Source organism: Amblyomma mixtum, chromosome 7 (genome assembly GCF_055824585.1).
Source record: "Amblyomma mixtum isolate Tamu chromosome 7, ASM5582458v1, whole genome shotgun sequence".
Classification (NCBI taxonomy): Eukaryota; Metazoa; Arthropoda; class Arachnida; order Ixodida; family Ixodidae; genus Amblyomma; species Amblyomma mixtum.
Window position 1 is genome coordinate 18,511,609 of NC_143018.1, and position 26,417 is coordinate 18,538,025.

Genomic DNA, 26,417 nt, shown 5'->3' on the forward strand with positions numbered 1-26,417 from the left:
GGAAAAACGTTGCGCTTGATCCTTATTCGCTATCCCAAACCCGCTTAAAGCCGACAAACAGAACAGTAAAGGAGCCCATCTCCTCAACATGCCATAGCATATTCAGGCTATGGTCCAATGTTTAGAGCAATTCCCCCAGGTGTAGTAGGTTTGTAATGATGAAGTAATTACACATAAGCGTCCAACCTAGCGTGGTCATACGGCAACAAAAACCTGTACAGTTTTCACAAAAACTTCGTGATTGAAGAAATATTCTTCCTGGTCCAAGGTTCTAATCCGGGACCACCGTCTATCTGGGCACTCGGCCTACTAATTGAGCTAACCAGGAGGACTAGCAGATGAGGTGGTAGAGCCAAGATGAATTCTTTTTTTACGCACGGAATGGCCGTGAAAGCCGTATAGCTTTCTTTCTTAGACGTATCAGCGTGCTTGGGTGGTTGCCGATGAGCAATTAGTTCATTACAATTTTCAGTACATGTGATTCCATTTTGAGCAAACACCCCCGTTTCACTTTGACATTCTTAACTTTTTGCTTCCACAGTTTCAGAAGAGGCAACCAGTGATGATGAAAGACAAAAAATTAAAACAAAATTTCGCGGAAGAGCTCGGCGGGGATATCGCCGTTTCCGACCACCAATAAAAAGAACAAGAAAAACAGAAAGGAGACAAGGAAACACTTTTGCGGCTTCCGATGGCCGCATAAACGCCAGCCAGGCGGAAACCCGAAAAACCGCATCAAACAATCTGCTTGCTTCAGCGAGGATAGCAATAGACCTCCAGTCCGGCTGCCAGAAAAGGGATGCGCTAGAAATATTTCTTCTAATTTTTTCAATCTTTCCAAGACGCACCGGCAGACAACAAGCAAAGCGGCAATCGCATATCGTCATTGCTTTGGTTGCCTTATTGTCGCCTTTTTCAGCCCCCTTTTTTAGAGTCTGCATGTGTGCATTTTTCACTGTGGTTGGTTTGTTGCGTCAAGGTTGATAGTGGCATATAGCGTGACGTACAGCGCGGGAAATTTTTCAGAGCGTCCGGTTTCTGCGGAGGTCGTTAGTAATCCGATAAGAGCGTCGGAAACGTCCTGCAGGAGCTTCCCCGTCTCTGGGACAATTCTGGTTTCTTTCCTCTGCCTGGAATAACGACTACCTTCCTCTGGCTTTTCTCGGCTGCTCGTGTAGGTAATTTTGCCGAATGGTGCGGCGGCCAAAACCGGAAGAGTCCGGTTTCGATGAAAGCAGAACAGAGCGAAACCGCCGGCAGTATCCCCCGCTCTCTCTGACGTAACTCACTCTCGTTGCGATCTCGTGTTTGCTGTCGTCTTTGGCGCGTATCCGTTTCGAAATGTGGAGAAGACCGACTTTGATCTGTCAACAATAAAGTGAGCAGTTTGTAAGCATCGTATGCACGAATAGACGGTACAATCCAGGTAATATCTAAGCCCTTTCAGTATCTCCCATGTTCATAAACAGCTCGCATTTTATCTAAATTCATAGAAATTGAAAAAGTTAAAAACTGGAAATTCATTCGGCAGCAACTGAAAGGCGAAAAAAAAAGCGTGCTCACCTAGCTATGGTTGGAACCCTCGACGTTAGAACCCCTAAAGTTACAACTCTCAACTTTAGAATCCTCTGAATTTCGCTGTTGTGTTTTTTTTTAAGCATGACGTATGTCTGACCAATCCTGTTACGCTTAAGCGCAGATACTTGACCACTAATGTATTTTGCTCCCTTACGTCACGTTACTAGGGAGAATTCAGCTGCTCGCCCGCTACAGTGGACTTGGAAGGCGCATTTAGTCTGTCGCTTGTGGCTGTGGGCGCCGCCCGGCTGCCGCTTGTCACGGCACAATTCGCACTCCTTTGTTCACGATTCTGAACCGATTCTGTTATGAACGGAACACGCGAAGTTTGCGTCGGCTTGAGCGAACGAAGAAACGGCACGTCACTGAGACACGTTCCGAATCTTAACCTGAACTGCTTTCCTCACGCCACGCAGCCACCCGTCACTCATCAGCAACTACGCGTAGATATTCGCTGCTATTAGCGCCGTGCTCGCGTTCTCAGGAGACTCCGTTGTCCCACACACACACAAAAAGGTTCTTGCACAATTGGGGACTTGAATGCATAAATTTGTTTTAACATTAAAGGCTCCTTAAACCTCTCGCATTGTCGGTGCGGTCTACTCGCATCTGAGGCCTTCTTATCTGCAAGTAGCGTTTATGCAGCAACTGAACGAAGCAGGCTGAAGTTGTGAATTTAGAAAGGTCCCATTACAGCCAGCACAATTTATTCATTTTTTTAAAGGCACTTTTCCCCCTCATCGCAGCTGGTTTGCTGGAAGATACCACCGAAAAATGCCCTGCGCAGCATGCGCGGAGCGTTCCCGACATTTGCCCCCTAAGAACGACGCAAAGACACGTCTTTAACTTCATAATCTTCATAACGCCTTTACAACACGCTTATAAACACTTTCCCTTTTCTTCCCCGCCAGGGCCTCGGCGATTGGTGGCGTCCCATTTACGTGTTGTATGCAACACAAAAGGTTAATGTCCTAATTTTCGAAAAAAATAAAGAAAAAGTGAGCGTTCATGCAACGGCATTGAGATGCGCAAAGTGTCAGATAATGGTCTTATGCAATAGCATCAAAGTATACGCGGATGCTACGAAGGCATGATTTGGGCAGCACAACTATATATGCAATTTTCGTCAAATTACACCACAACGTAACAATGTCTACTCTTGTCTTTGTTTCGTGTTTTCTTAAATTGGTCACTCTTTCGCAAGAGCAACGGATGTGTGCGCCTTTTATTTCCAGTGACGTAATACACGTCCTTATAACCCAACCGATCTTGCGAAGCATGCTAAGAGATATAATGAGGCACAGGACCACAGTATAAACATAGTTTTGGAGCACTCTAACTAAAGAGACGTCATCAGGCCATTCCGTACAACCCCTACTTTGTTCCACCTTCCCATCGCGAGGAGGACACCAACGCTTTTATATTCAGTGAACTCTCGTTAGATCAAACTCGCTTAAGTGGTACATCCATTTCATCCGAGCAGGCAGTTTATTCCTATCGGCAGCAGGTGTAAAGGCACACGTTATTTTCAATTTGCCTCACGTGGGGAGGTTTCCAGTTCCCTTCGAGTTTGAATAATAGAGATTGGAGAAACAAGCAAAACTGCTCGCAATTTTCCCCACCCAAATCCATCGTAGATGGTGAGCGCAAAGTGCGAACTCCTTCTAAAGGAGCGGTGCTCTAAACATGGTTGCACTTGCGGACGTACGCTCTTTCGCCTCCTGGAGTGGACGTGGGTTTCTCCGCGACGTTGCGACGGCTTCCCCATCGATCGGAAAGCTGCACCGCAAAATCACCGCACCTCTGGATTTCCCGCAGCCGTTCAGTCACGTCTAAAGAGCGACAACGAGGCATGGTTCACTAAAAAGGATTTTTAGGATATTTCAGAACACTCCAGTATCTTCCGCTCCCACTCAAACTCAAGTCCAGCTCACTTGCTTCTCGTATTTTTATGTTTACGCCATTTATAAGGCACACTTTTCATTTTGATTTTTTTTGTACTTGCCTGACTGCCCTGAGGTTGGCGGGAAACGTTTATGTGGTGTTCGCCTTACTTGCCCTGCCTATCTGGAACACTTGCCCTTGCGTTGTTTGGCATTTCTTTATTTCCAGCGTCGACGTACGAAGACCGGGCAGCAGCGTTCTTAACTTCTTGTTTTTTTTTTTTTGAAGTTTGCACTGTCTACTTTCCTAATCTGTAGTGAAATCCAGTTTAGGCCGTTTGTCTAACCGCTTCTCGGTCGAGCTGAATTTAGTTTCAGGGTCACGTCTCATATAGAGAGAAATAGTGGTATTTTGACAAATGAACTTTTCTTCGTGGATATAGAGTGCATGGAAGCGTTATTCAGTAAGTCAGAAAAATGGCATCACTGTTGCTTTGCTATAATATCACACCAGCCCTGGAGGATAACGCAGTTCCCTTCCATCTAATATAGTGTTTTTTTTTTCTGGGTGCTGCGCAAGGTTATGAAACACAGTTGGAGTCTTTAGGTGCATTATAAAAATTGATAACTCCAGTACACTTGTTTGTTTTATGCGAACCAGGCTGATGTGGTAAAAGTCTTGTTGGTCATATTACGTAAAGTCTTCAATGCTTTCAATCATGACAAGGATAACGAGGCTTCTTTCGTTGATATTATCAGAAATTTCTTCGCAAGAACAGTTCCAGTTTTTCGTGCACGAGAAATAGAAGAGCGAAACAAAACGACATCTTAGAGAACCTACCGCGTGATATTTTACACTTGCGCTATTTGATAGCCAACCAGACGCGTTTCTTAATATGCGCTTTGTCAAAATTTCCTTAAACTTTAAACCTTCTTTTTGTTAGAGATGGCTAACTGTATCTTAAAAAAATCAACTATACGAAATGAAAAATGCATATATGTCGGTCTCTTATGAGCTTGACAGATGCTGTGCCAATTCTTTTCATAAATCTGGGTGACCCCGTTCTCATACTTTTTGGGGAAAATTTCCTGCTCTTCAGATTCCATACCAATTATAGTAAAGCGACATCGTCTTTTCAAGCAGTTTCATTTTGGAAGACATTGCCGCCCACTCTAAAAACATCAATTACTTCGCCTGTGTTCAAGAATAAGCTCAAGGTATTTTTGTTGGAATGATGTTTCATTCTCTTTTTATGTATATTACCTGCGTTATTGTGCTTTTTGACTGTTTTTGTGGTGAAATATTGATTTGCTATCTTCTATATTTTATAATTATCCACTAACTATGCTGAATTTATTTTTTGCATTATCGGTCTATCGAAGGTACCGGTACAGTCTTTGACTTTGGGACGCTCGTATGTATACTTATGATCTTTTGTACTTTTTGGGACCAATAGACAGTCATTTTTACCAGAGAAAAATAACACAAACTGTAACATTTAGAAGCACGTTTAAAGTTGCGACCACCCTCAGTCCAGGTCTGCAAAGCTTTGAGTAACACTATGTCTTCCCTAGTTATCCTCACTTCTTAAAGAACTTAAAGAAGCTGCACATTCTTGGTAAAACACAAAATTCATGAGGCTGAGAATTTAAACTTTTCACCAGTCTCCACGGATCTACTTTATGCCCACTAAGAACTTAGCTTTTCTTAGCTTTTCTTTTCTTCTATCTCCGCTTTTTCATTTGCTTAAATGGAAGCTGCATAGGTTTTAGAAATCAACGAGCTTAAAAGGGTCGAAGGTGTGAAGCTTGCAGGTAATGCAGGCGAAGTCTTTTCGGGCTAGCACTTGAAATAGTGAAGTAATCACCAATTACAATCCGGACGCCCTTCAAGCTTCTTCGCAGCGCACAACGCCAAGTTGGGGGGTGCATCATGACGTCATCGAAGGTATCGATACATTTCCAACGCACAAACGCCTGCTTTGAAGGAAAAAAACCAACGCCACCGAAGGCGAACCCTGCTGAGAGTTGTTTGGCAGTGTCTAATGCGTCAGGGCAGGGTGGGGCTGACGATAGCGGTAATTTGAAATCATACCTTCCATGACGTCATGTTGAGTTTTTCTGCACTCCTCCGGTGCATTGAGAAGAAGCGCAAGACTCAATCGTCGATTACGTCACTATTTTAAATGCTAGTGCAAAAACACTTGGCATGCTTTACCTACAGCCTACATAGATTTGAATCCTTGAATATCGCGAAATTCTCAAAAATTGCTGCAGTTGCCCTTTAAACTTATTTCTTATGTAGAGTGCAGCCAACCAAGCATTACGAGAGGTTAGCCTCCCTACATATCGAATCTTCTACCTCTTTAAAAAGGCTACCGTGCCCCTGCGCATGCTTGTCGATCTCATTTGGGTGGGTCTATAAGAAAGCGACGCTTCACGGCCGGCGAATAAGTCCATCGCCGATTGCCGAACGAATTCAACATTGAGCAATACAACGCGTCTATCCACACACCCGCTGTGGCTGTTGTCTGGATTCCTGGGGCTACCGAATAGAGGGCATAGTCGGTGTGTTCGAGCCAAGCATGGTGGAGATTCTTAGGCTGGTTGGCATTCCAGTCCTGTCATTGGCAGCACCGTTTTCACCGTCGTACTTGCTTTGCGCTCACGTATGCCGGGAAATAGAACAAAGCTACACCACGGAGTAACTGCAGCACTTCGAATTACGTAATACCCTGGAGTTGAACATAGGGTGGCGATATAGCCACAGTTGTTCGGCGGGCACCAAGTTCTTTGTTTCACTAAAGCTATGTAGCCTTTTGAAAATGGAGAAGTTGCAGTAATGTTTTAAAGCATTATCTTAGTATTATCTGCTTGCTTTACTTGAACGTCTAGCCCCAGTAAGTTCTCTAACTATAGGACATCATTCCGTACAGAATATTTGACGTCGCGCTTTGAGAAAAAAATTAAAAACTATTCTGATTGTGATGCTTCTCCAGAGGCCGCAGTGTATCTGAATCGTAGGGGCGTCCAGTCTTTTAAGTGTCTCGCTTACCTCCTAGCTCGAGTCAGCGTTTACGTCCCTACACTGGCTGCTTCAACGGGATTTTCACTTGTTTCGAAGTAAAATATTTGTGTTGAACTTAGTCCCGATGCAGAAGGCAGTGCGATAACACTTAAATGTAGTGTACTTGGCGAAGATTTTACTCTATTATTAACTTTTCTTTGGGAGGTGGGTGACAAAACGAAATAGAGCTTCTATGAAAAGAGGACACCTTCGTGCCGTTTAGCAAGCTGTGTCAATGGCGCCGACCGACCAGGCGCTGCTACGAACGTGCTTTTCGTGCCATCACTCGACAGCGGGGCTGCGGAATCAAACGGCGAGTGAAGAACATGCGTGCCACTTTCCTCTTCCATCCTTTCCGGCGGAGAGCGCAGAATCTCTGATCAGTGCAACCGTCCGGGCTAATTGCGCTTCCTAGTCGACGGTAGGGCTGTGAGCGCCTTTCTGGACAGCGCTACAGGAGGGAGAAATATTTTCTGTCTAAGCCGCTGTTGTACTTTCTTTTTCTTTTTTCCTTTTCCACCATCACGCTCCAGAGCGCTCGGTAGCTGGAGCAAGAGAAACAACTAAAAGGCCATGGGAGCGCAGGAACGGCTTCCCATTGATGCGGGTCTTTCAAAGCGGTTATGTGCCGTTTCCAGGAAATACACATAACATACAGTGCAGCTGCCGGCATGCATGCTAGGCCCGTTTTGTACAATATACGGAAGCTGTTCATTCCTTCACATAGGTTTTAAATAAAATTTTACAGGCTGGAAAGCTGTCCGAGATGTAGCGAGGCATAACAAATGATTGTAGCTCATTTGTGGTCGACGGCAATATGGACAGAGACGCATTAAGAGTTCCGATGTCAGTTTGAAGTCAAACTGCGTCTTCCTTATCATCTCTTCACTGCGCTACAGCCGCCTGATGCCAATTTTGTGGCGCCCCATGTGCAATTAAAAAGGAGTTTGTTTTTGACAACGTACGCGTGGATTCAGGATCTATGAGTAAATTTTGTTTATAGGTGCTGGTCGAAGCCGGCTGTGTACAGAATACACAGGTCATTAATACGTTCAAATTGCAACTGAGTGTGTTTTTCTTTTTTTTTTGTGGCTGCGCTGTAGTCAAGCAAATTTCATACGAATTTCTTCGCCGGTTTTAGTGTATTCTTTTATTGTGTGGAGGAGCAGAACTGGGTATAGCAGACATATTCTGAGCAGGCGTAATCTGGGCATCATGCATAGAGGGTTGGAGGGTCTTACACTGCATAAAAATATGATTTGTCATTTCCCTGCCATGCATGCAACAACCCACGATGTCAGAGTTTTGACGGTAACACATCACTCAGAAGCACCCAGTCCTGGCCTTGAAAAGTGAGCCACTCCCTTTGGAATTGCCTAAAAAGTTTTGCCGTTTAATCTTAGATTTAGCCGTCCTATTAAGCTACAACGTCGATTGATCCAGCCCTTTCGGTATACGGATGGAGGCGCCATCTAAAAGCGACCAGTACAAGCTATCTCAAATGGTCACCATTGTATTCTGAAGGGCGCTTATTCTTTTCTAGTTTTATTTGTATTTTAACTCTCGAACTGTTATGTCAATGCATTTTTGTTGCTGAGTCTGTTTCACAGATTTCTTTACAGGCGGTAGTGTGTTTATCCGAACTGTTATGTCAATGCATTTTTGTTGCTGAGTCTGTTTCACAGATTTCTTTACAGGCGGTAGTGTGTTTATCAACATTCTCGGAACAGAATTCACGCTATTGACCATGAGCGTCGCAACAGTACGTAAACCCCTGAATTTTGGTGCTTGGCGGCAGTCGACAACTTAGGCAACCTGCTCACAGCCGCCACGTATAGCACGTAGAATAAGCACACGTCGCAACCATCGCCTTAGCCATTTCCTCAACCAAATCAAGCTCACATTCTCAGCGACCGCAAAACTGCCATTCGAAATTTTGCGAAAGGCAAAATCCACTCTGCTGCCGTCTCAATCCCTCAAAAATGGACTAAGTTAGAACCCGGCCTGATCCAAATTATCTCCAAAGCTGCCCACAACCAAACCTGCCCACATCTACGCCCGAGGATTCGCCGATCAGGCAGTGGCCTGCCCATAACTCAGATCGGCAAGGAAGCGTATGGTTACTTATCACGAGATTACCATGTACTACCGCAATGATAAGCTTCATTTCCCGCCCCCTGATAAATCTCTCATCAAATACCACCTTGAGGCAACTCCAAACTGCCGCTTCCCCAACCGCTACATTAACTTCATTATTTTCCCAGGAGAATTCTCCACGGAATGCAAACAGTGTGGCTACAAATAAGACGCCCTATGTCATACACTATATGAATGTCCACAAAACAAACCTCAGAGGACTTGCAGATCTCGAACCCCTGAACAGTGGGAGGTCGCTTTGCTTAGCTCCGCCTCCGAGAGACAACTCCGCATGGTGAGACGAGCCCTAGAGGTCACCGAGCTCCGTGGACTCCCGGCCGGGGAGTGACCCCTCGCCCGTCCACCGCCCCACCCCCCCACCCCCTCTTCCCGTAGTCTGATTAAGATACCCTTTGGGCCTACGAAATGAAATTGTACCGCCACCACCATATGGGAAGTTTCGCCGCTACTGAGAAATCAAAGCGCTAATACTGGGTTCAGATTTCGAAAGCTAGTTTCTTATCTGGTATTATCTGCGTATGAGCTCTAGTTGTGGCGACCTTTTCATTTCCTCCTAGTTACCTTCTGTCGAGCTGTTAGTGGTGCTGTAAAATTGCTTACTGAAACTAAATTGAACAGAGATGTATGAGGGAACAGGAAGTTGTAAATATTGTAACGAAGAAGGCGAAGCTGGCAGTGGCTCCGTCCCGCGCCACTGCCAGCTTCGTCTTCTTCGTAACAATACTTTCTAGTGCTTTGAAATGAAAAAAAAATGCTCGAGTTGCGTTTAAAAAGTATCCTAGTTATGTTAATAGTTATTGCCTTAATTCTTATAGCATATGCTATTGAAATTCACAATAACCTTACATAGCTGTGCTCGCAATATTCTAATTAATGAAATTTCTCATAGCGGAGGAGTTTATTCGACTTTTTTCATCACTTTCTGTTTTAGTCACGCATATAAACTGCGCGAAAGAAACAAATCATGACACTGTTCCTTAAATCAATCTTCGCGGCGATCGTTTTTCGCATAAATGAAACTTGAGTGCAAAAGACAATTAGCGTGGAGACCGATGATTGCCCAGTGACTGCTTCATCAGAGGACTCAGTTATGCAGCTGTTGGTAGCTGAAAGCCTTTTAACTGCTCCACTGCAACTCCTTCGTGATATTATCTTTTATGGGAAGCATACTACTTTAGCTACCACTTCAGCCCTTCACCGTGGTTATGCGCCTCCAAATCATGTGATACATGACGTCACACCACGTGACACGATTACGTCACGACAGTAGAGAAACGGGGGCCCACCTCGCGCCGTCGCTGTGGTTGTGCGCCTCCAAATCACGTGATACATGACGTCACATCACGTGACAGGATGACGTCACGACAGTGAAGAAACGGGGGCCCACCTCGCGCCGTCGCTGTGGTTGTGCGCCTCCAAATCACGTGACACGATGATGCCACACCACGTGACACGATGACGTCACGGCAGTGGAGAAACGGGGGCCCACCCAGCGCCATCTTTAATTCTCAAGGCCTGCGCGCTTTCCTTTTCCCCTGCTCTGACCTCAGCCACTTTGACCGCTGACCCAGCGCCCCCACCTGCCCCACCGCATTCCTCCGACACTGAGACGTCTCCTTTCTTCCCTCAACCAGTTTTGTACCCTTCCGTTGTCGTGTAGCCGGACGTCTCAGCGTGCGCTGCTGCGTTCCATTGCTGTTGCGTTCATGAGTGCTGGCTAGAAAATTGCTTGTGATCGTGATACATAAATTTTTGCGTGTCCCGCACCTGCTGTGGAAACGATGGGTCGCTGCTGCGTGCCCAACTGCAAAGGAAATTACGACAACGGGCCAAAAGTGCGTGTGTTTTCATTCCCAAAAGACGCCCGTAGGATTACGTGGGAGCGTGCTGTTCGTCGAGACGACGTCGACATACGGACTCTGCGAGATCCTAAGGTACGTTGTCTGCGCATTGAAGCTATCGTTGAAGACTAACAATTTATCACGGTGCTAAAATATGGGCAAGGTGTGGTTTTAAAATTGATGGAACGCGAAGTTTTCCCTAGACTGCTGGTATCAGTAAATATTACAGCTTTGTCTCTTATGTACCAGGCAGTGTTCTTGTGTGGTTGAATAGATAGTTTTTCAAGTTCAGTGCGGGCGTTCATGTCTTGGTTAATTAAAAAAAAACTCTGCCTCTCCCGTAACCGAGAGTAGAGTAAGCATGAAATGTTTACGGGCATAATGCGAAGCGCACGCGGACACGACGAGACGCAGGCATGACAAGAATGTATATGCAGCGCGTTCGAAACTGTCCGAAGTGCGTAGAGGCGAAAGCGTTTTCAGCACCACTTTGCGTATGTGACACTGGTGATGTTACCACTGGATTACGTCAATTCATTACGAAGTAATCACAAATTACTGATTAATGTGTAATGACTGATTAATGACTAAATACTAATAAACTGCTAATTAATGACGCTTAAGCTTCGCCTTTAGGAGTGGAACGCGACAGCGTGTTGTAGCGCTGCCAGGCAGTCCGCGGAACGCCACCACCCGTTCGGCGTGATGCCTCGTCTTTTGAACGCGACACTTTTTGAGGAAAGGAAATTACGCAGTAATTCGTAATTCTCTGTCATCTCGGTGGACACCCGAGCCACACCTTACAGGAAGGTAGGAACGCCACCACCCGTTCGGCCAGCGCCGAATCGGCGCGATGCCTTGCCCTTTGAATGCAACGTTTTTTGAGGACAGGAAATGGAGCAGTAATTCTCTGTCATCGCGGTGGACACCCGAACCGCACCGTAAAGCATTTCATGCTTAAATATTGTAACAGGGTGAGCTCACGGGCTAGTTGGTTATTCATAATAATTTTTCAACAGCGCATGCTACACAAGGACACAAGACGAGGAAACACACACACAGCGCTGACTGCAACTTTATTTGCAGTCAGCGCAAATAATAATAAAGTTGCAGTAAGCGCTGTGTGTGTGTTTCCTCGTCTTGTGTCCTTGTGTAGCATGCGCTGTTGAAAAATTATTTTAAATATTGTGGCATGTATGTGCTTTTTGCACGCGTTATTAGAAATCGGAAATTATAATTCCGTGCATTATCAAACGCACAGCTAGTCTGATACTCGATAAACATTGAGAAGGCACTGGCAGCAGTTATTTTTTGTGACTCGTATGGAGACCAGCCGGCGCTTGCATGCCGGTCGCGTAGGAGGGCTTAGAGAGTCTCGCTAAATCTCGTGAAGTCTCGTACGGTGCCCGGATGTTCTCGTTTCAGAGCCCGGATGAGTGGAACCTTCCACTGGGTCTCGGCGTGACGTCACCACACTGCCGACAACGGGAGCTAAAAGCATTTCATGGCACACAAACGGAAAAAGCTTTTCCATTTGTAAATATGTATATAATTTGTAAATATGTGAATAAAGTCTTGTGGCCACTGTTCCTTTCGATCACTGACGTTTCTTTCACTGAAGTTTCAAATCTAGATATGCTACGCGAAACATATACCGCTAAACGTTTCCAGCAATCCCTTCATTAAGTACGATGAAAACCCACCCATTCAATGCATACCTTTCTTCATTTTAACCCAATGCAATTAAAAAGCAGGCGCAAAAATTTTACCCCGCATCAGTACCGCCCGCACTTCGCGCGTGCCCCGGCACGGGAGGAGACGCGGGGAGTGGCGGCTGGGTCAAGTTCGGTGACGTCACGGAGGGAGCGCGCAGGCCTTAAAGTGTCTAGGTGGCTTTGGCCCACCTCGCGCCGTCGCTGTGGTTGTGCGCCTCCAAATCACGTGATACATGACGTCACACCACGTGACGCGATGACGTCACGGCAGTGGAGAAACGGGGGCCCACCTCGCGCCGTCGCTGTGGTTGTGCGCCTCCAAATCACGTGATACATGACGTCACACCACGTGACACGATGACGTCACGGCAGTGGAGAAACGGGGGTCCACCTCGCGCCGTCGCTGTGGTTGTGCGCCTCCAAATTACGCGACACGATGATGCTTCGCATTCTCCAGGCTTAACCAAGTTAAGCCTCAGCCATTTTTTTTTAATTTTGCCACGGAATTGCTGCGAGCAAGTTAATTATGCTCGAATTGCGTCTGATTTCACACCATAATCTTGTGCTCAAGTTTAGCCTGCTTTACAGTTAGCCCTGCGGTGTTTTCATGGTTGTTGACCGACAGCGCAAGCGACGGGGGAAAAACAACATTGCAGGGCATCAGAAGCGACGAGCAACTGGACGATCATGAAAAAGCACACAAAAGCAGGCACACGCATTTATTTTTATTTTATTTTTATTTCGTGTACCCTCAGGGCCAGAGGCATTATAGAGGGGAGTGGTTACAAAAATTTCAGGAAAAAAATGTACAGTGCAGCAAACTAATTAGTAATACAAAAATGATTGCTCCTAGTTATACATTATTAGCTGTTGCCTATAGCGTGTTATTTGACACGCTATAGGCAACAAAAATGGCGGCAACTTAAACAAAAGAGAAACAGCAGTAGAGATGACGTTGAGATGGGGGAGGGCGTGGGGAAGAGGAGGCATTGCTGCATCCGAGCCAGCGACCCTCCTCTCCGGCACGCGCGACAGCTTCCGTAGACGTGAGCGCCTCACACCGATTTGGGTTCGCCGCCTGTCACGGGGAGGCTTAGGGGGATTACCATGGCTTTTACTCGGGGGTGCATTTCAAACAAATGACGCATTTTTCCCTTTTCGTTTGGCGCGCAGAAGAAGCTTCCACTTCAGCCACCGCTGTTTGGTGGCTTGTATTAGAAAGCAAGAATGCATGGAGCGCCTATTTCAGGAGAGTTGCCTGAAAGCTCATGTGCTCAAAAGAGTACTGTCGTAATATTTCTCCCTCGGGCTGTAGCTCTTTTTCTCTCACTCATTTTTCTCTGGCGGACAAAGCTAAGCCCACTTGTTGTCATGGCTTGAACCTGGGCAGGCGGCTTGAAGTGTCTGTTGCATGCAGGTAAGGCAAATTCGCGGAACTCTTAAGCTGCACACGTGATATCTGGGCAGGAGATGAGTCCGACTTCACGGCGATATGCAGACGTACCTCTAGGATAAAAGTTATCAAGATGGAAAGCAGGATGCACCCGAAAAAAGAAGTACAATTATTGCGTGAACTGCAAGGCATTTACACCTAATTTCCGAAAGCAGTAAGGGTTTACAGTTATAACCAATATTGAGAGGAACAGTCATGTTTTGCCGAAGGACGAGTTTTGTTGTTACTTCTAGGCCTAAGTCGAAAATGAGTCATTGAATTACCCGCCTAAAGGAAAACCATTTAGAAGGAAGCAGGGACTGTGCTTTATATCACACTTATGGAGTAATCACTGACTGAATGCGAATGATGTGTTCTCTTTAATATTGAGGCTACCTGTACATGCTTTAGTACCAACAAATTGCACTTGCGGGTATCTATTTGAGTTTATGTAGAGAACAAGGTAAAAAGAGCTTCGTTCGGCATGCAGACTGCGTTGTTTTGAAGTGAAGCATGACTAGTCGCCACTTCCTTGCTTAACGACCTTATCTTTGAGGCACCAAAAACTTTACGAGAAGTACCAGTGCACTTTGTGCAGTCTGGCACGCAATGGGCTTTTTGCCTTCCAAATAGACTTCGCATAAAAAGCGCGTTTAGTGAATGGCTGATAGGAGGAGATCACTTCTATGATGATTGCGCGTCCAGTTGCTGTTGTGCTACTAGTGCTTCAAAAATTAAAACCCTCCAAAGATGCAGAGCTCAGGTAAGCAGAAACATTTTCGTCCAGGCAAAAAGGCCGCATCTGTGGAGACGTTTGTCTTTAATTTGCTATTTAAAGAAGAAAACGAGCAAACTACCGGAAAGTATTACTTTTCTTGACTTGACGAAAAGCATGTCTTCATGTGGAAAAATTGAGTTCACTGAGCGCGAGGTGAAGCTACAGCTTTTGTTTCATAATGTTCGAACTACGTATCTTAGCATGTATGAGCTCTACCCTGGGTACCATGAACGCTGTACTTGTGTGCTGCGGTTTAAATTTGAAGCTTCATGGCTTATCAACACAAGCTGAAATCTCAACATTGGTAAATCTGTTGTTTTATGCAGTGTCGTGGCTTTCATGTAGATAAGTGGCCCCCTTGAGAGGATATAAGACCCTTAGCTACGCGAGCTCGACCGCATAATGCCAGACACGAAGGCATGCTTGGGATGATTAATTTCGGTTAAAGCATGTCCTCGTCCCATAGCGCCGTCCTTCTACGTACGAAACAGTATACTGAGGCAATCAGAGCTATGCTTCTAATGTTCAAGGCTGCCTGCAGCACATGTACACATAGAGGGGAGATTGATTGACTGATTGATTGCTATCTGCACTTTCAGTGTACGTGGCCGGGCAGGTAGCAATAGCAAATCCTTTGTGCTTTGCAGACGATATGAGCAGTGCTTGAATGGCTCCGGCAGAGGCAGCGCATCCTTTCGCCGTGGTCATTATTGAGCAACACTTGCCGTAAGAGTGGATCTAGTGAGGCATTAATTGCGAGGTGGTGGACTAGAGTCTGCATGGCCCTCTCTAGATTCTCCGCCATAGGTGAAATAAAGCGCGCTCCTCCTCAGACCGTTCCTCTCGTTCCTCTCGACGCAGGGCATTACCGCGTCGCTTGTTCTCAATTTCTTTGAAGGTTTAGCAGTCCAACGACCAGGTCCGTTCACCCGCTAAGGCGGTATTGTAGCGCGCGCCAGGTTCGTCCTAGAGGGAAAAGAAGAGACGTCTTTACCCGTAGAGATTCCGTGCAGACTAGTTTATTTAGCAACAGGAGTTTATTTAGCAACAGTTTAGCAACAGGAGGGAGAGAGAGAGAGAAAGCGGCGATAGCGGAGAATGGCGAGCCATTTGTTCCTGCCGCGGAGAGAAAGGGAGCGGGCGGCTGAAGACGCCGACGAGCACACGTGCGAGGCGCATATCCGGCGAGTCAGCGACCCCTCCTCGCGTCACCTGCGACGCCGGCTCGGCTCTCTCTCCACGCGCCCCCGCAGTATCCTCGCACGACTAGGTTGCCAACTTGTATGCTGCTTTTTGCGCCTCGCGTTCGACCCACTCATTATCTTCGATGCTGGCACTTGCAATCATCCAGGAAACCATCGCAGTAATGCTGAATTTGATATGTAGTTCTTTTGGTTTATGGTTTGTGGGGTTTAACGTCCCAAAGCAACTCAGGCTATGACAGACGCCGTAGTGAAGGGCTCCGGAAATTTCGACTACCTGGGGTTCTTTAACGTGCACTCACATCGCACAGTACACGGGCCTCTATAGAATTTCGCTTTCATCGAAGTTCGACCGCCGCGGCCTGGATCGAACCCGCGTCTTTTAGGTCAGCAGCCGACCTCCATAACCACTGAGCAGTCGCGGCGGCGGTACTTCTTTTAAAGCTTTAAAAATATATATATATATATATAACTAATAAATCTCCGATGACGGTAGGGTATGCTGACGGGCTCGCTCTCACTCGTCTGCGCTTTTCATATGTGCAAGGCGCGTATGAATATGAAGAATATGAAGGCGCATATGTTATGAAGAGTTAGAGTGAGTGGCCGTAGTCATGTCGACGTCCCGGCCGCTGCGGTCGAATTTCGGTGGAGGCGAAATTCTAGAGGCCCGCGTACTGTACGATGTCAGTATACGTTAAAGAAACCCAGGTTGTCGTAATTTCCGGAGCCTTTCACTACGGCGTCCCTCATAGCTCTTTGGGACGTTAAAACCCTATAAACCAAGCCGAAATGTTTGTAGGCCCACTGCACTGCTTTGAGTAGAACTGTAAGTTCTACCTCCACAGTGTCAACATTGTGGACGATGGGGACTGTAGCCGCATTCACCGCGCGATGGATGACGTCGGCCCCCGCTACAGTCTGACGTGTTTGGAACTCTTTTTTTTCCAGGTACTATCGTCACCGGCTGTGGGGGGCGTATGGCTGCACTTGCTGCCATGTGTGGGTATGGTTTCTTGTTATGCTTTGTACTGCTCACTTCGGAGACGCCTTCTGGGCTCCGGGATCACTTTAAAAACCCCCGCCGGCGTCAGTGATTTCGTGAAAAGAGATTTAGACGCATCTAAGATAATTTTGTAAATTCACGTACCCAGTCGTAGCGCCGTGCCGCGGAGCGATAACCAAGGTAAATTAACTTTACTGGTTTGCATGTTCTTAGTTTCTTCCTACTCAACAACGGCGACACCGTCGTTTTGGTCTGTGTTTCCAATTTTTTTAGCAATTAGAAATTGTTGTTGGGCAAACTTCTTTTATATCCTTCGCCAGTTAATAACACAGCTTTATGGCGCTTTCGACGGCTTACATTTGCAGCCTTTTTTCTTTGTTATTTTCTCCTCACTGTGCACGTGTGCTGTCTACGTTGCTCCATCATGTAAAAAAATTTGATTCCCTTGGTGTGTCACTTTTTTGTAAGCAAGTTTAGTGCACTGCGTTGCTTCTGTCGCCTTTTTTTATGCTCGAAGCATCGGCAGTGGCGATGACTTTAGTTGCTCGCAATTCCTTTCCTTGCGTTTATATATTATAACGGCCTCGTCAGCCGTTTAGCAAGCTCTCGACTTTTTTCATCTGTCTATTTTTATTTTTTTTCTCTACTGTTTGAGATGAGAGCTAGGCCCTGCCGCAGATTCAATTTTCTCCCAGGAATTTCACTGCGCTGTTATTCAACGCGACACGCAGTTCTTGGCAGTGTCGTTTCACTGAAACCGTGGAGTTTTTTATAAGCTATGGGCTGTAGGTCTACGAGACAGTCGCGGAGCTCAAGAATTTTTTTTTCTTTGAAGAAGAATTGGCTGCTTGACGGGGAGCCTGCGTTGCTTCAAATCCTAAAGCCAACGAGAGAAGCAGATCAACGCTGAGGAATTGCGAAACCGTTCTGCAACGGGAAAGTAGTTTCGTTCATTCAGGCCGGGTTGTTCAAAGCCTGGTTGCAGCTTCCACAACACTGCGAGCATTTCCGTGAGGCCGAGTGCTAGAAAGTGTCTTCACAGCTAGTTAGACTTTCGCATTGCGTGACAACTGGTGTGAGACAACTTGATTCTGCTGAACGGCCCTGATTTATTGACAACCTGACGTAGAGTACTGAAGGAGCTCTTTGCAACCATGGACAAGATGGATTTAGAACTTCGCAGTTTTTTTTTTACTTCGCTACATTTTCGTGCCCGGACGAGACAGCCGTTTCGATGGCAGCTCTGTTTTGTAATATAATAAATGCGGCGCTTCTCTTTGAAATTTATTTTATTATTCCGTGAATTCGCATCCCGAACACGTTTTGAAACAATGTAGCTCATCGAATGCAAGGCACAGGTTTGCTTTTTGTGCGCAGCAGGAAAGAGACAGGGAGGTTTACTTATGAAGGATGTCTGAGAAGTCAGCCTAATGAATCATTTTCTGGCCTAATACTCTACTTAGAAAAATGAACACAGAAAGGAAGGAGGTTTTAACAGCTGACGATGTGAATATAAGTGAGGTGCTGGTATGTACAAACGCTTTATTAACGCTCCTGAATAAAGCAGCAGAGCAGCAAGCTTGGTTAATTAGTGCATCTACGTCTTTGGTACAAGAGGTACTGCGTTGACACACACGGACAACAAGAAGAAAGATGTAGTAGAAATGAGATTTCTACAGTGAACGAGAAGAACAGCATGCTCGGAGGCCAACCAGAATAAAAGTAGCACTGATGTCATAACGTCGCGTCTAGAAATAGCACTTCACAATCAGTAGGTGATACTAAGAGAATGCCTATAATATGCTTTTGTTTTTTCTATGTAGGGTATGCCTTTAACACTTCACATGTCCGGCCGTCTTTATGCCGGTATAAAACCCAATATTATCTAAAGGAGCAAGGCACAAATTTTTTGCCTTTTTCTCGGCAGTCGCGTGCCTCGTTTGAGTCGTTTATTGCCCCTTTTGTTCACACTTCATTTCATTTTTTGCAGGACACAAGAGAAGCAAAAAACTCTGCTACCAAGCCTCAACAAGGTGAGTCTCTTTCATCTTCTCTTAGGTGGGAAACAGAACACAAAAAATAAACAAAGACTTGAAGAAGGTGACAGGGACTCGCGCTGGCTAACAACTGATCACTTTTATTCGAGCGCTTTAAAATATAGCAGGAAAGAAAGATGGCGCGAAAGATAAAAGAGAAGCACTAAAACATATCACACAATCGCCACTTCTTGAATTGTGGTTGATAGTGATGGATCAAAGGTATGAAATCAAAGCCAAACACAGCTCAAAGCATTCTTCTCCTTTCATCTTCTCATCTTTTCATCTTTGAATCTTCTTTGAGATGTCAGCGCCAGGAAAGCCTTAGCGTTGTGGCAGTGTCCACAAACTAAAATGTCTGGAATAAAGCCACACGGGCTACTGCTGCACAAAACACAAGCAGACATTCACGGATTCGCTGCGATGAAAATTTGGGAGAATATCTGCAATAATACTTTCACCAGAAATAATTCTGTTGCTTGCGTAATTTGTTACCTCTCATTATTCTATAAGTACGTTACTGGCAATTTTTATGAAATCGACAGCATACTATGCTTGCGCGCCGGGAACTAGTATAATAAGGATCGGAACAAATAAAACAAATCGATCAAAATAGGAGTATGATTGTGCCAACACTTGTAACTCCCCTCCACGTGCGCATCCCGGTTTTAGTACCGCTGCCCGGTCGGCACCCCACGCAGGTCGGGCATCTCGCGCGTCACTTGCGTATGCAATGCGCGTGGGTGCTTTTCGCGAACACCGCTCTGCCGCCTGCATAAGATGTGTGAGCGTTCACGTTCGCAGCGCTTCCCGAGTCACGAACTGTGCCCAGCTCTAGATACGCGTTGTAGAGACACGCTTGAAGCCAGGCTCAACCGCGACTCTCCTGCAACTCCTCTCTTAGGGGCTGCACTCGTTGTTTGTTTATTTCGAGAACACTGCCACTCCTAAATAAGAAGACTTGGACATCTGTGGTCTGCAAACGGCATGAAACAAACGCGCCAAAAGCCAAACAGTGAGTACACGATCCGCAAGCAAAGAGAAAGAGAGAGAAGGAAAATTTTTAATGAAGACAGTAGAGGTGTACCTGGTAGTTGCCCTAGCAATAGGTCTCCAAAAACGCGAGAAAAAACATTGAGTAGCACTCTAAGCGCTCCTTGCTCATCAAGTACTTCTACAAGTACATATGATTCAGCCTTTGGCCGATAAATAGTCATGTAGAGCGTTTTCTTTTGTGAGATGCCTTTCCTTTAAGGTACAATTTTCTTAAGTTGTCTGTGCGACTTTTCTTCTGCCATTGTATATCTGGGTATATGCAATTCTCCTTTGGACTTTCTGCATCTGCTCGTCTTGTTTCATGATCTCCGAATAATCTACGCTTGGAAGGTGTGAGCCGCTCCGAAGAACTCAAAGGACCATCAAGCAATACCTAGAATATGTATGTCGCTCAGGCGGAAAGCTTGCTTGTATGAACAACGTCATCAACGCAAACGTCAACATGTCTTTCAAGACTTTCATTATTGGACGCGCCGCTAAGTGAAGGAGTGAGTGACGATGTTGGGCCATGAGCAGGCAGTCGCGATCAAGATGGGCCCTGCGTTTAATGGGTAAGTGGGTGCCAGTCCTGCAAGATTCCCCAGGCAGCAAAGTAGACGGCCGAGGACGGGTGTTATGGATGCGGATTGGGCATGCGTCCTCAGCTGCCTCTTCGCACCTTTCCTCCCTAGCAGAGGTGTCGCTCCCCAGTCTGTGCGGTCGGAACACCTGTCCCTTGAGAGAAATTCCCCATTACCTGGCAGACGTGACGCATCGCCATGCTTTCCCGACTTGCGCAAAGAGCGAAAAAACTGGGGCTTTTACTCCGAGTAGGCAGCAAGAGGAAAATAAACATATAGGATATAGAGGAAGTGACAAGCGTGGGTGAAGAAGGGAGAAAACTTTTTTCTTTTATGCCACTTAAACAGCTGCTACCGGGAAGGACCTTTCCCTGATTGATTGCGTAGCATCGCAGGTATGTGCCTGTCGTCCGAGGCATATCCGGGTGCCCCTTACACTGTTCGAGCCTAGGTAGGCCGAGACAAGTGTGCCCGCGATAAAAGTAAAGAAAAAAAATAGGCTGGAAGCGTAGAAGGAGGAGTCGGTGCATCTCTCCAGCTCGACACTGTGACGGCGCACTGAGCCCCCGGTTCTCACTGGTTCTCCCATGAGAAATGGGCGGTGGCGCCAATCCTCAGGCTCTGCTCCTCTGCAGGGATAATGGGCCACGTGTATTCGTATTTTTTTTCTTGTATCCGTGTTTTTATTTCATGCGTATGTATATGTACGACTGCTGAGTAGCACAGCGGTGGTGCCCGTCTGGTTGCCCATGCGCTCTGTCTCACAGCAGCTGTGCAGTGTTGTCAGTACTGTACACCTGTTATAAGACATTCATTTGTTCCACTGAAAAAGTTGATCTCCTGTACGAAAAACCCACGATCAGCAACTGTGCTTAAGCTGACCAATCGCGATATGAAATGATTCGCAAACTAAAGTTCGAGCCAACCACACGAGAATGTTGCGCGCTTAGCAGTAATTTATAATTTAGATGCTGTTGTACCGTATTGAGTTAAGTTTTAGAGACGTCTGCTTGAGTCGATATGGGCGCCATGATAGTGGACCATGCGTAGATTGCAAGGTACTTGTAGTCGCACATGAAGATCTGAACGCCAAAAAACGGCTGACTTTTCACTGTGCACTTGGTTTACCAACATGCAGGAGACGATTCAGTCGGTTCAATTCATCTACAGCTTCTTAGGCGCTGCGCACTTTTTAAAGATAAACCCTGCTATTGCTTACTCCAGCAGACGTTTGAGCAAAATAGGAGGGAGCATTTGTAAAAACATTAGAAACAAACATGGGAAGCGCATCGATGTGTACATATGCCATTCGTATCTTGCACTTGCTGTGAGCAAGATAGGAAATAGCCTTTGGATCTCTGCCGACCTTACAATGCTCAAGCTAGATACATGCTCCGCTTTACATATCCGCACTGATTTGGTGAGGCTAAGCGTAAGAAGAGGTCAAGTAAACAAAGCTTCTGGCGCAAAGGAATGGCTTGTAACTGGCGATCGTCTTGACTGCAGGTTATACTCCCCGTCAGGATAACTTTTCCTGATGGAACATCGCAATAGGCTTCGCCTTTTTGTGCACAAAATTTTCTGAGTATTTCGATTACCTAACCGTAAATAAAGCTATGCTATCAATAGTTATAACTGCTCTTCTTTGTATAAGCGATACGTCATGCGTGATGTAACGTACCTCGTCCAATTCGCACCACTTTCGTGCTCACTTCACACTCCCTTTGCGAAATGACGGTGAACCAACTGCTAGCGGCAGTTTTCCAGGGTTTAAGACCACCTGTTTCCCTCTTCCTCGTTCGGTTAACGCAAGTGAAAGAGTGATAGTAAATGCGAACTTCAACAAGAGATGTAATGGGTGATTCAGTCCGCTGCCATCTTTTTGCCCTATAGTCAACTTTGCACTGCGAACAGATTCTCTGACTCCAATCTGCCTAGACTGACAAAAACCTGCGTTTACCACCTAAATGCTGAATATTCCAGAGTTTCATTTCAAGGCAAGAGTGAACATTCATACCAGCGTCTATGCAAAAACTAATTGCATTCGTATTTTGCGACCTTTTCGCTGTGATTCATGACGTGTTAGAGAATGCTAATTTCGTGCCAAATAGTTAGTGACACTAAAGAAAAGTAAGCGGCCTTGGTGCCTCAGTTTCCGCCTGATGAGAGTGTTCTCATCAGATAGTGAACAAGGGAGCCGTAGCGCTTCCGAAACGTCTTTCCATCTTTATTGACTTTGGCCAGTGACCAGCAATCCTCATCCCTATGATTCCTGGCCAGACGGTATGCCGTCAAACCCTCGACTACGAGAGTGTTCTACGCTGGGGCCAAGGAGACCTCTAGAATGTACCCTTATCTGGGCTCAGTCCTTTCGGCTGTTGTCGATAGATATGGTCGGCCACGTTCTCCTCTCCGTCTTGGCTGAGGTTAGAAAGTTCCTCTCCCCTCCTCCGTCGCCCTCCTCTCCCTCTCCTCTTGGAGGCGCCCTTTTGTCTAGCGCTCTTTTCCCCGCGCCCCATCGAGCCCCTGGGTGCTGTGTGTCAGGGGCGTCTGTCGCCGGCAGCATAATGTGCCCGTGCGGTGTCCTCAGCTGGGAGCAGCAGCAGAAGCGGTTAGCGGCGCGGCGAGAGAGACTAATGGCCGCACTTCGGGGGCGGGGAGAAAGGGGACCGCCGGGCTGCGAGCGCCAATTTGGGGCTCGACTTGTCTCGGCCTGGCTCGCGACCACCACCCTTCCCCGTCGCTTCTCGCTGGGTGTCCATGGTAGCAGTCCATGTGTCTCGCGCTGCCTTCCCCTTTGGCCGCTCGTGCCCGTGTGTGGAGAGTGGGGGGAATGGCCGTTGTTCTAGGGTATGGACTGTGTCGCACCATTATCTCGCCGTCTCGCCGGTCATTGTGGACGGTGCAGTGGTACAGTTTTGCTTCGTTACCCTAGTAATTTGTATCTTACTTTCTTTGTGTTCCTCCAGTTTAACTTAGCGTGTCTCTGTGCGGATTATTTCGATACAGCGAAAGGGAAACACACAGAGAAAAAAAGGGAAGGTCTTCAACACTCTGAAGATATCAAGACAGCCTCTTTCTTCTTGGCACTGTAAATTGACTGTGGAAATTTAGGAGGTCTACAGGGGCACGCATGCAACGTCCCTGTTCTTGTTAACATGCGACCCCATACAGGTCTGTTAACAAGAGGATGATTTCTCCAGTTCAGATAAATTGTAAGCCTAGAAATGTGCATCAAATGTGCACCATATTCTCTGATTTCGGGGGGTTAGAGTAGTTTTTTGCGCTGTAACTCCTATTTGCCCATTCAGGAGCTTGAGTATTAGCAGTGTTTCTATTTCACATTTAGATAGGATAAAATTTCCTTATCTCATATTTACTAGAAAGAACTTCTCTATCTTTGGAATGGTCTCAGTTCTGGCATGCTCGTTTTCCGAAACATATGTTCGTGAGCTAGCTTCACCGCGGTTTCTTCGTTACCGTGGCGGTGCACTCTTTACAGGGGAGACACGATAGGGTTGAAAGGATGCTTGCTGAACGTACAAACACGATTGGTATTAAAACTTCCCCAAGTCCTTTGTAAGTCCTAGATGCGTCTAAAATCTATGCTGTGCGTTTTGAAGATTGAATTGATCGTGGAAACACGACGCTGCAGGTCTTCTGAAGTAACGCCATATCGTGGCCAGTTTGGCTTTGCGCGATACAGTTCAAACGCTGTCTGAACGAGCACAGAATCACACACTTGAACATGTGTATTATGAAGTTTTTATTAGGCCTTAAACAAATGTGTTTACGGTGATATTTGCTGCCTTCAGAGTGCAGGCTACTCCTTATGATTTTCTTAATCTCGATACGTCTGCTGACATATCAAAGAATTTTTCGGATATAGCTGCGGTTGCGGAGCAAATACATAGAGTTTCTAAAAGTGCATCATGTGAATGAACTATATTGGCACATGTATGACACGTTCCTGTAAGATTAGCACCAATAAAAAAAGCCACCGGAATGGTCCCTTTTTTCCCGACCCCGATGCAGACGCACACATTGTACCCATTGGACACACTAAACATAAGCATGTAGTGCAATGTCAGAACAAGACCGAGAACGAAGCGTTCTTCGATGGCGTTCACTGCAACGGGACTTGTGGTGTTGCGCCTAACCCTTTGTCATCTGAGCGCTGGAACTCTTATCTTGCACTGTGCTTGCGCGTTTCCCTGTGCACGCCGGCAATACCAACAACAGAACGAGCCTAACGTAAGCAACACATCTGCTTTTGTCCGAGTTCATGAGCCCAATAGAATTGGACAAGAAACGCAAGGAGTTCAAGCATCGTGACACGCCATGACGCTTTGCTTCGCAAGTCGATGCCGCGAACTCTGGAGGATGTCATGCACTGGGTGGGTATTAGATGAAGTGTACAGCGGTAACGATCTGTTACACTTGCCTCAGCCGAACGTGCTTGCTGTCTGCAATCCCTTTGTTTCGTTTTTTTTCTCTTCTTTGGCCGATGGAACGACAGAGCGCGAGGTCTCCGCCGCCATGTTCCCCGGAATTACCTTAGGAATGCTAGGGAGGTGTTCTTTTCACCATTCACATTGTAGTAGATGCCTCTCCGGGTCTCAGTTCGCCATTTTTATTTAGTAGTTCTAAGGTTGGTTGACGCGACGACACTTTCAGCGTACCAATCCGTCACATGACTGCTGTCAGAAAGAAAGCACAGTCTTGAAGTGTTATGTCCCATGACTCACAATGATGTTCCTGTCTTTAGTTTATTTCTTCATTAAATCTTTTGCAGCATAAAATGATCAGGCGAGTAAATTTCTATTTGGTTAATACTACAATGCACCAAAACATAGCAGAAAGACGTCGATTAAGCCGTCGGGTCAAGCAAATTTATCCAGCTCCTTGACTTAATGTTTGCATGCGTTGGGTACTGTGGGGTCATGCAAGTCAAGGGCGACTGAGTCTGTCGTATATGCAGCGAGCGTGCATGCGAACGGAAGGTTCAGAATCGACATGCATGCTTGCGTGGTATTAGGAGTGACGGCGCGAGTACCAACAGGTTCGTGCTCTTGAAGTTACCTACGGCTGACTCTGGCGGACAGAGTTTTAAATGCGTTGTGGATTGAGCTCAGTCCGCCCATCCAGGGCATGCGGTTCGACGCGAGCCGCTTGTATTCAGACATGCGTGATAGGAAGATTGCACCCTTTCAATCGGAGTGTGCTCACTGTTGGGGGGTCGATGAAACCGTCCTTTTATATGAACTAGTGGAGGCAGATATTGTGTATGCTTAGCAGCGATGTGAAAATTACTAGCACCCAACAGGATTATTCGAACTAGGAAAGGCGAATGGGTCGTCACATAGTCGTAGGGCTTTCGTAAAAAAGACCAGAAAAGTCCAAAAAATGACCAATACGTCATGAGTGCCGACATGAAGGCTGGCAAGGCTGGCTGTATGCCAGCCCCGGTTTGTACTTCAGCAGACGCACAACCATGAAATCATTGTTTCTTTTTTTCTGTCGGAGGAATTTTAGACGCTGATTAAATTAATATAACCTTGAGAAAACGGGTCAGTGTTCATTTGTTTTAGAAATCGGAATGTAACTAGACGTGAAATTCATCTGGCCTTTCTTGGAGATGTCAACACAACGTTAACGCACAGCTGGAATAATGACCACAGAAGTACTGGACATACGCACTCGCTGCGAACAGTGACTTAAGCCTCCTCGCAGGTCCTGAGAGAGAAGCAGCTGCCGCGTGCACGAAGCAGATAAAAAGCAACGCGTTTAAAAATAACGGTAGTCACTTAGACATCATTCTGCTAAATGTGAAGAAATAGTCGAGATGTCACTTCATATGCAATATTATTATACGAACAGATAAGGAACGGGGTTGTTCGAAAGCTGTGAAAAAAGAATCAGCTAACCGTAGACAAATCAGCAAACGGATTTTATCATTATTTTTGTTTTTACTGTTACGGTTATAATTTTTCTTTTAATTTTATTGCATTCTTTAAGTTAGCACATCTCAGTCGCTGCCTGTCTATTGGCCAATCCCGGACAAGGGGTACCCGCCATTATCTTGAGGACAACAACAAAAGTAACA

The 26,417-nt window shown here is 46.2% G+C and overlaps 1 protein-coding gene and 1 long non-coding RNA gene across 7 annotated transcripts in view; both read left to right on the forward strand.

Annotated features, from left to right (window-relative positions):
• The window catches only part of LOC149335140 (uncharacterized), a 167,983-nt gene that overhangs the window by 98,413 nt on the left and 43,153 nt on the right, over positions 1 to 26,417 (forward strand). For 3 of the 6 annotated variants that reach the window (XR_016284011.1, XR_016284010.1, XR_016284014.1), the window contains one exon: positions 18,650 to 18,692. The gene's annotated coding sequence lies outside the window, so the exon portion shown is untranslated. Of the gene's footprint in view, positions 1 to 16,604; positions 16,660 to 18,649; positions 18,693 to 26,417 lie in introns of those variants that run through there. The other 3 variants (XR_016284013.1, XR_016284009.1, XR_016284012.1) reach the window with 2 other exon arrangements.
• On the forward strand, positions 10,251 to 12,123 carry LOC149335142 (uncharacterized). Its single transcript, XR_016284472.1, has 2 exons — positions 10,251 to 10,619; positions 11,952 to 12,123. It is a non-coding gene; the product is annotated as an uncharacterized LOC149335142 (long non-coding RNA).